This window comes from Lissotriton helveticus, chromosome 12, assembly GCF_964261635.1.
Source record: "Lissotriton helveticus chromosome 12, aLisHel1.1, whole genome shotgun sequence".
NCBI lineage: Eukaryota > Metazoa > Chordata > Amphibia > Caudata > Salamandridae > Lissotriton > Lissotriton helveticus.
Genome location: NC_136073.1, coordinates 130,502,389 through 130,517,263, shown reverse-complemented (window position 1 = coordinate 130,517,263; position 14,875 = coordinate 130,502,389). Strand labels below are relative to the sequence as shown.

At 45.5% G+C, this 14,875-nt stretch overlaps 4 non-coding genes across 4 annotated transcripts; all 4 read left to right on the top strand.

Moving 5' to 3' along the window:
- The first annotated feature begins 11,208 nt into the window (after positions 1-11,208).
- Positions 11,209-11,280, top strand: TRNAH-GUG (transfer RNA histidin (anticodon GUG)). Its single transcript has one exon. It is a non-coding gene; the product is annotated as a tRNA-His (tRNA).
- A 295-nt stretch (positions 11,281-11,575) lies between these two features.
- Positions 11,576-11,657, top strand: TRNAS-AGA (transfer RNA serine (anticodon AGA)). The gene has a single exon. It is a non-coding gene; the product is annotated as a tRNA-Ser (tRNA).
- Positions 11,658-12,938: 1,281 nt separating this feature from the next.
- Positions 12,939-13,010, top strand: TRNAH-GUG (transfer RNA histidin (anticodon GUG)). The gene has a single exon. It is a non-coding gene; the product is annotated as a tRNA-His (tRNA).
- A 1,496-nt stretch (positions 13,011-14,506) lies between these two features.
- TRNAS-AGA (transfer RNA serine (anticodon AGA)) lies at positions 14,507-14,588 on the top strand. Its single transcript has one exon. It is a non-coding gene; the product is annotated as a tRNA-Ser (tRNA).
- The last annotated feature ends 287 nt before the right edge of the window (positions 14,589-14,875 follow it).

The following is a 14,875-nucleotide window of genomic DNA, read 5'->3' as shown; positions in this document are numbered from 1 at the left end:
TAGCAAGGGATCAGTAGGCAAACATATAGTGTAGGTAAGTGCACCACTTACACCTCACTAGAAAAGCATGTCTACCCAGGGAGAATCTACTGAGACTCCCCTGGTCAGTGTTGACCCTCCACAGGTCACTTCAAGATATGCAGCTCTCAGTTTCCAGGAGATGAGACAAATCTGTGTCTCCAGAAAACTGAAGCAGGGGTCTAACCCCACCATTCCCTTTCTGATAGGTCTCTTAGAGACATATGATGCCAGAAAGCTTTCTCAGTTACATGAGAACATGCCAGCCTTAGAGGGAACCTCTGGGGATCCAGATCTCCCCAACATTGCTACTGCAGTTGAGGAGGAGGATCAAGAGGAACTCTCTGGGGATGAGGTAGACAAAGGTCTTGAGGTAGTCAGAAGGCTAACTAGGGCCAACTTAGACCTACTTGGGGAAGGATCTGGGGGACCCCCAGTACTGACCCTAATGAGGCCTAACCTTGGAGTTAGGAGAGATAGATCTCCTTCTAGGGACTCCATTAGATCTCTGCACTCTAATGCCTCTTCTCAGGGGAGAAGGAACTCTCCCCAGAGGAGATTGACTTCCCCTCAGAGAAGAGAGCATGACGCAAGGATGAGACAAGCTAAACTGAGGATTGAAAGGGAAGAACTTGCCCTGGCCAAGGAAAAGCTTGCATTTGCTAGAGAGCAGCAGATGAGTGGGTTAGCTCCCACTGGTGGCAGCAATCTCCCAAGAGATAGAGAGAAGGGTTTAGATACTAAACACCTGACTAAGATAGTGCCCCCCTTTAAACAAGGGGATGACATCCAGAAATGGATGGCTGCTTTGGAGAGGGCCTGCACTGTGCAGTGCATTCCCCAGAGTCAGTGGGCAGCTATACTGTGGCTCTCCTTTGATGGTAAAGGTAGAGATAAGCTCCTCACTACAAGAGTGGAGGATGCTAATGATTACCAGGTCCTGAAAATGCACTGGTTGATGGGTTTGGCTTAACCACTGAGCAGTACAGGTTGCTGTTCAGAGACACCCAGAAAACTCAGTCTCAGGACTGGCCTGACTTTGTTGATTGTGCCACTAAGGCTTTGGAAGGCTGGCTACTGGGTAGCAAGGTTACTGACTTCACAGGATTGTATAATCCTATTATGAGAGAGCAAGTCTTAAATAATTGTCAGAACCAGTTATTACACCAGCACCTGGTAGACTCTGATCTGACCTCTCCACAAGAATTGGGTAAGAGGGCAGACAAATGGGTCAGAACCAGGATTAGGCCCAAGAACCAAGGTGGTGACCAGAAAAAGGAATCAACCAAGCCTCAAGAGAAGGGTGGGAATAAATCTACAGATCAAACCACATCAGGGCCCCAAAAATCCTCTGAGGGGGGTGGGTCCCAGAATCCTTCCAACAACCAGAAGAAACCTTATTGTTATCCCTGTAAACAGGTGGGTCATTTAAAAACTGACAGCAGTTGCCCAAAGAATAACAATAAGGAAAACATACCCCCAAGTAACATTCCCAAACCTCCTGTTACTACTAGTAGTAATCCCCCAGGTGGTGGGAGTGCCCCCAAGAATTTGGGTGCATTTACTTTGGGAGTTCCTGGCCTAACCAGGTCCCCTGACTTAGATACTCTTGTCTGTGAGACTGGCATGGGGTTTGCCAACTTCACAACTTGTCCCAACACTTTGGGCAAGTACAGACAGGAGCCCCTCATCAATGGTATAAAAGTTGAGGCCTATAGAGATACAGGGGCTAGCATCACTATGGTGACTGAGAGTCTAGTCCCCTCAAGGCAACTTTTACCTGGTGCCACATACCAGGTGACCAATATTGATGGAGTACAGAGAGATCATCCCATGGCAGTGGTCAATCTCAGCTGGGGAGGTGTCACTGGCCACAAGAGAGTGGCAGTGTCACCAAACTTGCCTGTAGATTGCCTACTGGGGAATGATTTAGAGCTCTCAGCCTGGGCTGAAGTTGAGCAAGAAACCCATTCTAAAATGGTAAATACCCATGGTAAGGTTAGTGGGGCAGTGATAGCCACAGCCCCAGTCCAAGATGTCCTCCCTGAACAGGTCAGGAGGGTTGTGCCAGTCACAACCCAATCTCAGACAACTTCCTTCCCAGAACAGGTTGTCAAGGCTGTCATGGTAACAGCCCACACCCAAACTGAGCCCCCTCCTGAAAAGGTCGGGAGAGTTGTGATGGCCACAGCTCAAACTCAGACAGATGATAGTGTTGTGAAGCCTGAAACTATGGATCACTCAACTCAGACAGAGAGCATTGAGGAGGAAGAGAAATCTCCCTCCCACCAGACTTTAGGAAAAGATCAGCCTCCTCAGGGAACTGATCTGACCCCTTGTGAAGAAACTGCCACAGAGGTAGTCAGGCCTAGCCTGGCAGAACCCCTGATGTCAGTGGACCCTTCCAAGATGGGACCCAGTCTGGAGCAGGTAACCTGCCCCTCTCTACCCTGCCTCAGTCAGCCCAGGGCTGTAGAGGTCAGGGAGGCCAGTGGTGGACCCCAAAGGGCCCCCTGTCCAAAAGAATTCCCCAATCAGCAGATTAAGGGCACTGAAGCTAGTAGTCCTAGCCAAGTGAAAATAAAACCAACTCCTGAGGGATCCCCCTTAAATTTAGTTAGGGACCTCCCACAGATGGACACTGTTGGGCACAGCCAAACCTGGGACCTGAGGGACCCAAACCTGACCTGTCCCTCCAGTAAGCCAAACAGAGGGACCCAACCTCCAGCTGTAGGTAGCCAGAGGTTGACCCTGAGAGCCCAAAACAACTCAGTCTTGGAAAGAAAGGCCTCTATGGTGGAAAATGATTGGAGGAAGCTGAGCCCAAAATTAGTGGAGCCTCACTTCAGTACTCCATTTCAGCACCAGCCTTTTACTTTGCCAAAACACACCACAGGTAGAGATTCCCTATGGTGGAGACCCTCAGACACCCTTAGGGTGAGGGATTACTTAGTGGACCATGAGATAGGGGGTAACCATGACAGTGCGGGTACTTCCTTATATGGCCACTCAGGCAATATAGGCTTACCTGGCAAGGCTAGCCTTATCTCCTTTCGTTTGGGGGGGGGGTTATGTAGGAAGGTAGATCCCTGACTATGGTTGCCCCCAACTTTTTGCCTGGTGTTTTGCTGGTTTTCTGACTTAGTTGACCTGGGACCCTGCTATTCAGGGCCCCAGGCCTACTGCTCTCTCTGTAAAATGGATTCCATGTACCTTAGGTACATATCTAAATTGGATACTGAGTCACCTTATCAGTCCCTGTACAGTGTACCTTAGGTACCCAGGGCATAGGTGTACCCAGGGCCTACCAGGGGCTGCAGCATGTATTATGCCACCCCTGGCTGGCCATCCAAATCTGACACAACTGGCTGCTTGACAGCTGGGGCAAGGTGGTGTAATCACCCTTTGCTTTAGATATAGTATACCTATATCTAACCCTAAAATGGACACACAGATCTCCTATCAGTCACTCCTATGGCAGGCCTTAACAATCCTGAAGGCAGAGTGCTTGGAATCGTGTGAGATGGTGCTCTGGCATGAGCTGAGCCTGTCTGCGGCTTTCGGGATCTATCCCTTAGCCGTTTCCATGATATCGCATACCATATACTCTTAAGTGCATTATAATCCTCGCGGTTATATGCCAACTCTGGTATTGCTTTATCAAAACATGTCGAGTAAGGTGTCATACGAATTGGAATACTAACCCCTCGCCAATTCTGGCGACGGGGTTAGCATTCCACCCTTCTAGAGGGACACGACATGTATGTAACCCCTAACCCCGGTTAAAGTCAAACAGAGCCTCAGCTCCACAAAATGGATGCTGCCACCGAGACACAAGTCTGCCCTCCTGCTGCTGGGAGTCCTCCCAGAGCAGGAGATAAGGACAAAGGGTTTCCTGCCAGGGGCGGTGCCAGCACCGTCCCAGACAGGGTTTTGTGTATTGTAGGTAGGCAGGGCTTTAGAGGAAGGTGACTGCACGTGGCACCCCGGTGCTCACTGTGCATAGGCTGGCTGGAACCAGTTCCAGGGTCACTCCAGACCCTGTGCTGGGGAAAAGCCCGCCAAGGAAGTGGGTGTAACCACCCCCCTCCTAGTCCCACCCCTAGGGCAGGACTTAGTCGCGTGCCAGCCCCTTTTTACAGGATAAAGGTAGGGACTGGCCCCCTTCCAAATCAGATCATCTTTGAATCCTGAAACTACTTTCCACGAAAGGAACTCAAGACTTCTTCCTAAGATTTCTCCCTTGTGACTAAGGAGTAGTCACCCTGCATCCGCAGGCACCATCTTAAGAACACTGCGGTCTGCTGCAAGTCTCTCCTCCGGATCAAGACTGCCCAGCTCGACGAGAACCGGCTTCCCTGGCACCTCTGACCTCTACCTACATCATCAGTCACGCTGAGATTCGTGGGTGTGACGAGACCTCGAGGGACCGGCCATCTTCAAGACTGCATGACTTCTGCACAGCAAGCCCGCCGAGTAATTTCCTGATGAGTGCTTTGGGGTCCGAGAAGCCCCGACCCTGAGCAGCTCCAGCACCGAAGAGTAGCCCCCCAGCATCTCCACGATCGGCGTGGGGCCCTTCTGCTTTTTGCTGCTCACCGCGTTGTTTGGCTACTAGCCCGCTGGCTTGTGGCCTCCTGAACGACGCCCGATGACATCACTGCTGCTAGTCTGGTTGCTCCAGACTGGCCCTTGCTCCCTTCCAGAAGAGGAGCACTCCGGACCCTCCTGGTCCACTCAAGACGCCATTTTTAGTCCACCGCATGGGCTTGAATTAGCCAAGGCTTGTTGCCCAATCCTGGGTAACTTCGATGCCGACAGCTTCATCCATCGTGGGACAGCTCGCCTCTCCATCCTGGTCGCCGACAACACCTCCTGGTCCGTGAGATCTGCAGAGCCAGCGTCGCCCACTCACCTAGTCGAGGTGACTTCGCCCGGTGCCATCCTGGTGCCCACTTAATCACTGGCTAGTGATACAAGAACTTGGTCCCCTCTGCTTTCAGGTTTTCTTCTTCCTTGATCCAGGCTTGGATCCATCGAACTTTTCTTCACTGGTCGCCTGCCAGCAACTTCCTTCTTCCAGGCTCCTGGTCCGGCAACGAGATTCCCGACGTCTTTTCAGACCTATGCAGCTGCAGCCCCTGGGCTAGGTAACTTCGGCACTTCGGTGTCCCAGCATAGCCTCACTATCCTAGTGTCAGGATCCACTGTCGTTTTCTTCCTACCAGGTCGGGTTCGCCCGTGAACACTAACTTTAGCGTTACTAGCTTCCATAGACTTTGTCCCGCATCCCGCGTGAGAGTGCACACTCTGCACCCGAGTCCCCTAGGCCTCCTAGAAGTAATCTAACGATTCCCTAGTCAAGTCCTAGCGATTCCAAAGCCTATTAGTACTGTACTTACCTGCTAGTAATTTCGCATTCCACTTTTAGAGTATATGGTTTTTCGTGCCCCTCGGGCATTTGTGTATACTGTGCTAACTTAAGTATTTTCGTAAGAGTTTTGTTGTGTGCCTAGCACCCTGTCCTCATAAAGAGTACAGGGTTGTTGTGATTCTAATAAATACACTGTTTATTTTCATAACACTTGTGTGGTGTCCTTTCACTGGGTGTTCAAGGGGTAATGTGATGGTAAAACAGCTGGCTTAACACGCCCTCTAGAGTCTTAGCCTTAGACTGCTCGTATCCATGCTACTAGGATAGCTGGTCTATAAGGTTGACTTACAACCAATCATCAATAAGGGTTGTTTGGACTGATATATAGTGATCACTAGAATAGTGAGCACTGCACATCAGGCCAACTTCTCACATTGGTGAGCAGCGGTTGGGATTTGAGCTTGCTGTTGTTTTACCACACATGCCCTAAGAATATCTTGTGAAAGATCACATAAGTACTAAAGGTACATATAACTTAGCTTAGAATACTCTGAGTTCTACTGAACCAGCTGTTGTAGCTCCTAGGGCCTAGCACACCCTAAACTACAACTCTAGCAAGGGATCAGTAGGCAAACATATAGTGTAGGTAAGTGCACCACTTACACCTCACTAGAAAAGCATGTCTACCCAGGGAGAATCTACTGAGACTCCCCTGGTCAGTGTTGACCCTCCACAGGTCACTTCAAGATATGCAGCTCTCAGTTTCCAGGAGATGAGACAAATCTGTGTCTCCAGAAAACTGAAGCAGGGGTCTAACCCCACCATTCCCTTTCTGATAGGTCTCTTAGAGACATATGATGCCAGAAAGCTTTCTCAGTTACATGAGAACATGCCAGCCTTAGAGGGAACCTCTGGGGATCCAGATCTCCCCAACATTGCTACTGCAGTTGAGGAGGAGGATCAAGAGGAACTCTCTGGGGATGAGGTAGACAAAGGTCTTGAGGTAGTCAGAAGGCTAACTAGGGCCAACTTAGACCTACTTGGGGAAGGATCTGGGGGACCCCCAGTACTGACCCTAATGAGGCCTAACCTTGGAGTTAGGAGAGATAGATCTCCATCTAGGGACTCCATTAGATCTCTGCACTCTAATGCCTCTTCTCAGGGGAGAAGGAACTCTCCCCAGAGGAGATTGACTTCCCCTCAGAGAAGAGAGCATGAAGCAAGGATGAGACAAGCTAAACTGAGGATTGAAAGGGAAGAACTTGCCCTGGCCAAGGAAAAGCTTGCATTTGCTAGAGAGCAGCAGATGAGTGGGTTAGCTCCCACTGGTGGCAGCAATCTCCCAAGAGATAGAGAGAAGGGTTTAGATACTAAACACCTGACTAAGATAGTGCCCCCCTTTAAACAAGGGGATGACATCCAGAAATGGATGGCTGCTTTGGAGAGGGCCTGCACTGTGCAGTGCATTCCCCAGAGTCAGTGGGCAGCTATACTGTGGCTCTCCTTTGATGGTAAAGGTAGAGATAAGCTCCTCACTACAAGAGTGGAGGATGCTAATGATTACCAGGTCCTGAAAAATGCACTGGTTGATGGGTTTGGCTTAACCACTGAGCAGTACAGGTTGCTGTTCAGAGACACCCAGAAAACTCAGTCTCAGGACTGGTCTGACTTTGTTGATTGTGCCACTAAGGCTTTGGAAGGCTGGCTACTGGGTAGCAAGGTTACTGACTTCACAGGATTGTATAATCTTATTATGAGAGAGCAAGTCTTAAATAATTGTCAGAACCAGTTATTACACCAGCACCTGGTAGACTCTGATCTGACCTCTCACCAAGAATTGGGTAAGAGGGCAGACAAATGGGTCAGAACCAGGATTAGGCCCAAGAACCAAGGTGGTGACCAGAAAAAGGAATCAACCAAGCCTCAAGAGAAGAGTGGGAATAAATCTACAGATCAAACCACATCAGGGCCCCAAAACTCCTCTGAGGGGGGTGGGTCCCAGAATCCTTCCAACAACCAGAAGAAACCTTATTGTTATCCCTGTAAACAGGTGGGTCATTTAAAAACTGACAGCAGTTGCCCAAAGAATAACAATAAGGACCAACTTCTCACAAGCTCCTTGTACCTGCTGCTGTTTTCTCCACACCTCATACTGCCTTTTCCCTCTTTCTCTCTTTCTCTGAGGTTGGTGGCTACTTTCCAAAGCTTCTGATGCCCCAATGTTCCTTCATCTTGTTGTCAGACGTGAATTGGAAAAGCAACCAAATTAACAAGCCTTTACCACTCATATATGGCAGAGGTTTATACTTTAATTGAGCTAAGAAAAGCGTGTTGTGGGGCCCCTACGAGCCATGGTGCTTGCTTCATCATAATTAGGCATGCAGTCATTAGCCACAGCTCTGATCATGGGTCACTGAGGTCAGTTTCAATAATTCCTCAAAAACCTAACCATGCAGTCCCCCCTAACTGTGTAGTTATCTTGCTTTACTGCTGTTTGTGTGATTAGCTGGGAGGAGCTCACGGCCGCATCCTCCCTATAAAAGTGTAGATGGACCGCTCCTTAACTCTTTCTTGCTTCACATACAGATGGCTTGAGGAGGTACAGGGGAGATGCAGGTCTACTAGACAGTATAGAAGATCTGCGCCAGGTGTGTTTCTCTGCATTGGTATCCCATCACAGGCCCACAAGTGTATGTGTGATCTTTGACTCCTGGCAGTTCACAAGCAGGCGGCCAGGAAACAGTTTCAGCCTATCAACCACTGAGGAGACAAAGCCTTTGTATAAGGAATGAGGAAGCAATTAACACATTCAGCCTATCACAGGAATTCCCTAAGTGTACCGAATTATAAATTCTCCATGTCACTGTATGTTATTGAGCCCAAGTAGCTCGCCGTGATCGTATAGCGGTTAGTACTCTGCGTTGTGGCCGCAGCAACCTCGGTTCGGATCCGAGGCACGGCATTGTGGTTGGCAATGTCACTGCAGTTGGGTTTTTCTTTTACAGAATTACAAAATGTACCAGTTGTTTTTGTAAAATGTCTATTAAAAACAGATCCTTTAAAATATTTAAACGATCTAACGACAAATTATTTTAACACACATGATTATAAGATGTAGCTATATTGTACCTACTGACATAAATTATCGTTCTTGAACCTATTTGCGGTGGGGGAATGGAGCTCTCCCCCATGCCAATCAGAATGCAGATGAATGCAGTTGCAGTTGAGTGACCTGTATTGTGGCTGTCTAGAGGGAATGCACAAATGTAGCTGTCTCGCAGCCCAATCCAGACGTCAATTGGAGACAGGTTTTCAGGCAAATAGAGCAGTAAGTGCAGAGAAATGCTCACTCTCTAAAAATGGCATTTATAAAGTAGTAAAGTTAAATCCAACCTCACCAGTAAATAGGTTTTATCAATAAATAAATAAAGCTTCTCCTCTCTGATATGGAATTACCCCCCAAAAAGTATAAGGGAATACCCAATGCTAACCTACGAGAGGGGCAGACCTCACAGTAGTGAAAAATGTAATAGACTGTTTTGTACTACCAGGACATGCAAACTACCACAGTACATGTCTTACCTTTTACTTACATAGCATGATGCCCCTAGGACTACCTAGGGCCTACCTTTTGGTTAATTATATGTAATAAAATTGGAGTTTAAGGCTTGGCAAGTAGTTTTAAATGGCAAGTCGAAGTGGCAGTACACTGCAGCACAGGCACTGCAGTAGCAGGCTTGAGACAGGTTTGAAATGATACTTTTTTGGGCGGCACAATCAGTTCCTGGGTATATGGTATACCACTTTACAAGGGGCTTTCAAGTCAATGAAATCTGTCAGTCAGGTATACTCCAATTACACACATGATTTGGGAAGAAGCACGTTCACTTCAGCACTGATTAGTAGCAATAAAGTGATCAGAGTCCTAAGGCCAACAAAAAGATACAGCAAAATGCGTAGGTGAAAAGCAATAAGGTAGGGTTGAGGCCACCTTAAGAATGCAAGGTCTAACAAAAACAAACTAAGGATAACATGAGTAAAACATCAGGTTTCTCTACGGCATTTGGTGAGACAAGTGTGCCTTCTTTTATCTTCCATAAATGCAATCTTTCCCTGACCCCTTTATTATATAGCTCTTCAAGTAAAAAAGATAAAGCACTTACAAAGGAGCCTCAAATACTCAAAGATGGTAGACTTCTGTAATATGGGCCATAGACTAAAAGCAGCACGAAAACAGAGTGCAATAGGGTCCCAAAAACTTGAGTGCCACATGAGAGTATGCATGAAAACCTATCCTTTTCCAACCTAGAGATATACTCGTGCAATTTTTGTTTTTAGGAGAGAATGTGCCTGCTGAAAAATACATTATTTTAAAAAAGTGCATTGCAGAATACCAGGAATTTGCTGTGGGACACCTTGAAAACTTTCATACAGATTATTTGCACTAAACTTACAGTCAGTTGTTGTGGCCGAGTTGGACTATAAATCCATTGGGGTCTCCCCGCGCAGGTTCGAATCCTGCCAACAACGAGAAACTTTTTAACATCGGCTACAATTTCAGAAGTTAACCTTTAGAATTTCTTCCATGTCAGTTTTATAAATAGGTGGCTTATTTTGGTGTCACTATTGCCCTTTCACATATTTATTATCGCTACCCCTTTCATATCTTTGCTATAACTCTCGTCCTACATTAGCGCTGGTGCAAACACTTCAAATTATTATACCCTGGCTCTCTCAGTCATACCATTCATGCACTTGAAACTTACTTTACCAATAAAAGAAGCAAATAGAAAAATAAAACAAAAGTGCTTGCTGGATTAGGCAAACACACTTCATAAAACTGCATTTTCTTTTCTATTCTCCCCGTGTTATAAGCTTAACTGCTCCCTGTGTAATTTCTCTTAGCCTGCTGTCCCAGGAAGAGAATTTTATCTACAGGCTCTTTCCATGTTTTTTTCCTAGTCTTTCTTTCCCTTTTCTTAGATTCGTAACTGTTCCTTTATGTGCTCTATTTAGGCGCCATTAATCTCATTTGAGCTCCTTGTACCTGCTGCTGTTTTCTCCACACCTCATACTGCCTTTTCCCTCTTTCTCTCTTTCTCTGAGGTTGGTGGCTACTTTCCAAAGCTTCTGATGCCCCAATGTTCCTTCATCTTGTTGTCAGACGTGAATTGGAAAAGCAACCAAATTAACAAGCCTTTACCACTCATACATGGCAGAGGTTTATACTTTAATTCAATGAGCTAAGAAAAGCGTGTTGTGGGGCCCCTACGAGCCATGGTGCTTGCTTCATCATAATTGGGCGCGCAGTCATTAGCCACAGCTCTGATCATGGGTCACTGAGGTCAGTTTCAATAATTCCTCAAAAACCTAACCATGCAGTCCCCCCTAACTGTGTAGTTATCTTGCTTTACTGCTGTTTGTGTGATTAGCTGGGAGGAGCTCACGGCAGCATCCTCCCTATAAAAGTATAGATGGACCGCTCCTTAACTTTTTCTTGCTTCACATACAGATGGCTTGAGGAGGTACAGGGGAGATGCAGGCCTAATAGACAGAATAGAAGATCTGCGCCAGGTGTGTTTCTCTGCATTGGTGTCCCATCACAGGCCAACAAGTGTATGTGTGATCTTTGACTTCTGGCAGTTCACAAGCAGGCAACCAGGAAACGGTTTCAGCCTATCAACCACTGAGGAGACAAAGCCTTTGTATAAGGAATGAGGAAGCAATGAACACATTCAGCCTATCACTGGAGTTCCCTGAGTGTTTCGAATTATAAATTCTCTATGTCACTGTATGTTATTGAGCCCAAGTAGCTCGCCGTGATCGTATAGTGGTTAGTACTCTGCGTTGTGGCTGCAGCAACCTCGGTTCGAATCCGAGTCACGGCATTGTGGTTGGCAATGTCACGGCAGTTGGATTTTTCTTTTACAGAATTACCAAATGTACCAGTTGTTTTTGTAAAATGTCTATTAAAAACAGATCCTTTAAAATATTTAAACGATCTAACGACAAATTATTTAAACACACATGATTATAAGATGTAGCCTTATTTTTGTTTTTAGGAGAGAATGTGCCTGCTGAAAAAAACATTATTTTTAAAAAGTGCATTGCAGGACATCAGGAATTTTCTGTGGGACACCTTGAAAACTTTCATACAGATTATTTGCACAAAACTTGCAGTCAGTTGTTGTGGCCGAGGGGTTAAGGCGATGGACTAGAAATCCATTGGGGTCCCCCCGCGCAGGTTCGAATCCTGCCAACAACGAGAAACTTTTTAACATCGGCTACACTTTCAGAAGCTAACCTTTAGAATTTCTTCCATGTCAGTTTTATAAATAGGTGGCTTATTTTGGTGTCACTATTGCCCATTCACATATTTATTATCGCTACCCCTTTCATATCTTTGCTATAACTCTCGTCCTACATTAGCGCTGGTGCAAACACTTCAAATTATTATACCCTGGCTCTCTCAGTCATACCATTCATGCACTTGAAACTTACTTTACCAATAAAAGAAGCAAATAGAAAAATAAAACAAAAGTGCTTGCTGGATTAGGCAACACACTTCATAAAACTGCATTTTCTTTTCTATTCTCCCCGTGTTACAAGCTTAACTGCTCCCTGTGTAATTTCTCTTAGCCTGCTGTCCCAGGAAGAGAATTTTATCTACAGGCTCTTTCCGTGTTTTTTTCCTAGTCTTTCTTTCCTTTTTCTTAGATTTGTAACTGTTCCTTTACGTGCTCTATTTAGGCGCCATTAATCTCATTTGAGCTCCTTGTACCTGCTGCTGTTTTCTCCACACCTCATACTGCCTTTTCCCTCTTTCTCTCTTTCTCTGAGGTTGGTGGCTACTTTCCAAAGCTTCTGATGCCCCAATGTTCCTTCATCTTGTTGTCAGACGTGAATTGGAAAAGTAACCAAATTAACAAGCCTTTACCACTCATATATGGCAGAGGTTTATACTTTAATTGAGCTAAGAAAAGCGTGTTGTGGGGCCCCTACGAGCCATGGTGCTTGCTTCATCATAATTAGGCACGCAGTCATTAGCCACAGCTCTGATCATGGGTCACTGAGGTCAGTTTCAATAATTCCTCAAAAACCTAACCATGCAGTCCCCCCTAACTGTGTAGTTATCTTGCTTTACTGCTGTTTGTGTGATTAGCTGGGAGGAGCTCATGGCAGCATCCTCCCTATAAAAGTGTAGATGGACCGCTCCTTAACTCTTTCTTGCTTCACATACAGATGGCTTGAGGAGGTACAGGGGAGATGCAGGTCTACTAGACAGTATAGAAGATCTGCGCCAGGTGTGTTTCTCTGCATTGGTGTCCCATCACAGGCCCACAAGTGTATGTGTGATCTTTGACTCCTGGCAGTTCACAAGCAGGCGGCCAGGAAACAGTTTCAGCCTATCAATCACTGAGGAGACAAAGCCTTTGTATAAGGAATGAGGAAGCAATTAACACATTCAGCCTATCACAGGAGTTCCCTGAGTGTACCGAATTATAAATTCTCCATGTCACTGTATGTTATTGAGCCCAAGTAGCTCGCCGTGATCGTATAGTGGTTAGTACTCTGCGTTGTGGCCGCAGCAACCTCGGTTCGAATCCGAGTCACGGTATTGTGTTTGGCAATGTCATGGCAGTTGGGTTTTTCTTTTACAGAATTACCAAATGTACCAGTTGTTTTTGTAAAATGTCTATTAAAAACAGATCCTTTAAAATATTTAAACGATCTAACGACAAATTATTTTAACACACATGATTATAAGATGTAGCTATATTGTACCTACTGACATAAATTATCGTTCTTGAACCTATTTGCGGTGGGGGAATGGAGCTCTCCCCCATGCCAATCAGAATGCAGATGAATGCAGTTGCAGTTGAGTGACCTGTATGTGGCTGTCTAGAGGGAATGCACAAATGTAGCTGTCTCGAAGCCCAATCCAGACGTCAATTGGAGACAGGTTTTCAGGCAAATAGAGCAGTAAGTGCAGAGAAATGCTCACTCTCTAAAAATGGCATTTATAAAGTAGTAAAGTTAAATCCAACCTCACCAGTAAATAGGATTTATCAATAAATAAATAAAGCTTCTCCTCTCTGATATGGAATTACCCCCCAAAAAGTATAAGGGAATACCCAATGCTAACCTACGAGAGGGGCAGAACTCACAGTAGTGAAAAATGTAATAGACTGTTTTGTACTACCAGGACATGCAAACTACCACAGTACATGTCTTACCTTTTACTTACATAGCATGATGCCCCTAGGACTACCTAGGGCCTACCTTTTGGTTAATTATATGTAATAAAATTGGAGTTTAGGGCTTGGCAAGTAGTTTTAAATGGCAAGTCGAAGTGGCAGTACACTGCAGCACAGGCACTGCAGTAGCAGGCTTGAGACAGGTTTGAAATGATACTTTTTTGGGCGGCACAATCAGTTCCTGGGTATATGGTATACCACTTTACAAGGGGCTTTCAAGTCAATGAAATCTGTCAGTCAGGTATACTCCAATTACACACATGATTAGGGAAGAAGCACGTTCACTTCAGCACTGATTAGTAGCAATAAAGTGATCAGAGTCCTAAGGCCAACAAAAAGATACAGCAAAATGCGTAGGTGAAAAGCAATAAGGTAGGGTTGAGGCCACCTTAAGAATGCAAGGTCTAACAAAAACAAACTAAGGATAACATGAGTAAAACATCAGGTATCTCTACGGCATTTGGTGAGACAAGTGTGCCTTCTTTTATCTTCCATAAATGCAACCTTTCCCTGACCCCTTTATTATATAGCTCTTCAAGTAAAAAAGATAAAGCACTTACAAAGGAGCCTCAAATACTCAAAGATGGTAGACTTCTGTAATATGGGCCATAGACTAAAAGCAGCACGAAAACAGAGTGCAATAGGGTCCCAAAAACTTGAGTGCCACATGAGAGTATGCATGAAAGCCTATCCTTTTCCAAACTAGAGATATACTCATGCAATTTTTGTTTTTAGGAGAGAATGTGCCTGCTGAAAAATACATTATTTTAAAAAAGTGCATTGCAGAATACCAGGAATTTGCTGTGGGACACCTTGAAAACTTTCATACAGATTATTTGCACAAAACTTACAGTCAGTTGTTGTGGCCGAGTGGTTAAGGCGATGGACTAGAAATCCATTGGGGTCTCCCCGCGCAGGTTCGAATCCTGCCAACAACGAGAAACTTTTTAACATCGGCTACAATTTCAGAAGTTAACCTTTAGAATTTCTTCCATGTCAGTTTTATAAATAGGTGGCTTATTTTGGTGTCACTATTGCCCTTTCACATATTTATTATCGCTACCCCTTTCATATCTTTGCTATAACTCTCGTCCTACATTAGCCATGGTGCAAACACTTCAAATTATTATACCCTGGCTCTCTCAGTCATACCATTCATGCACTTGAAACTTACTTTACCAATAAAAGAAGCAAATAGAAAAATAAAATAAAAGTGCTTGCTGGA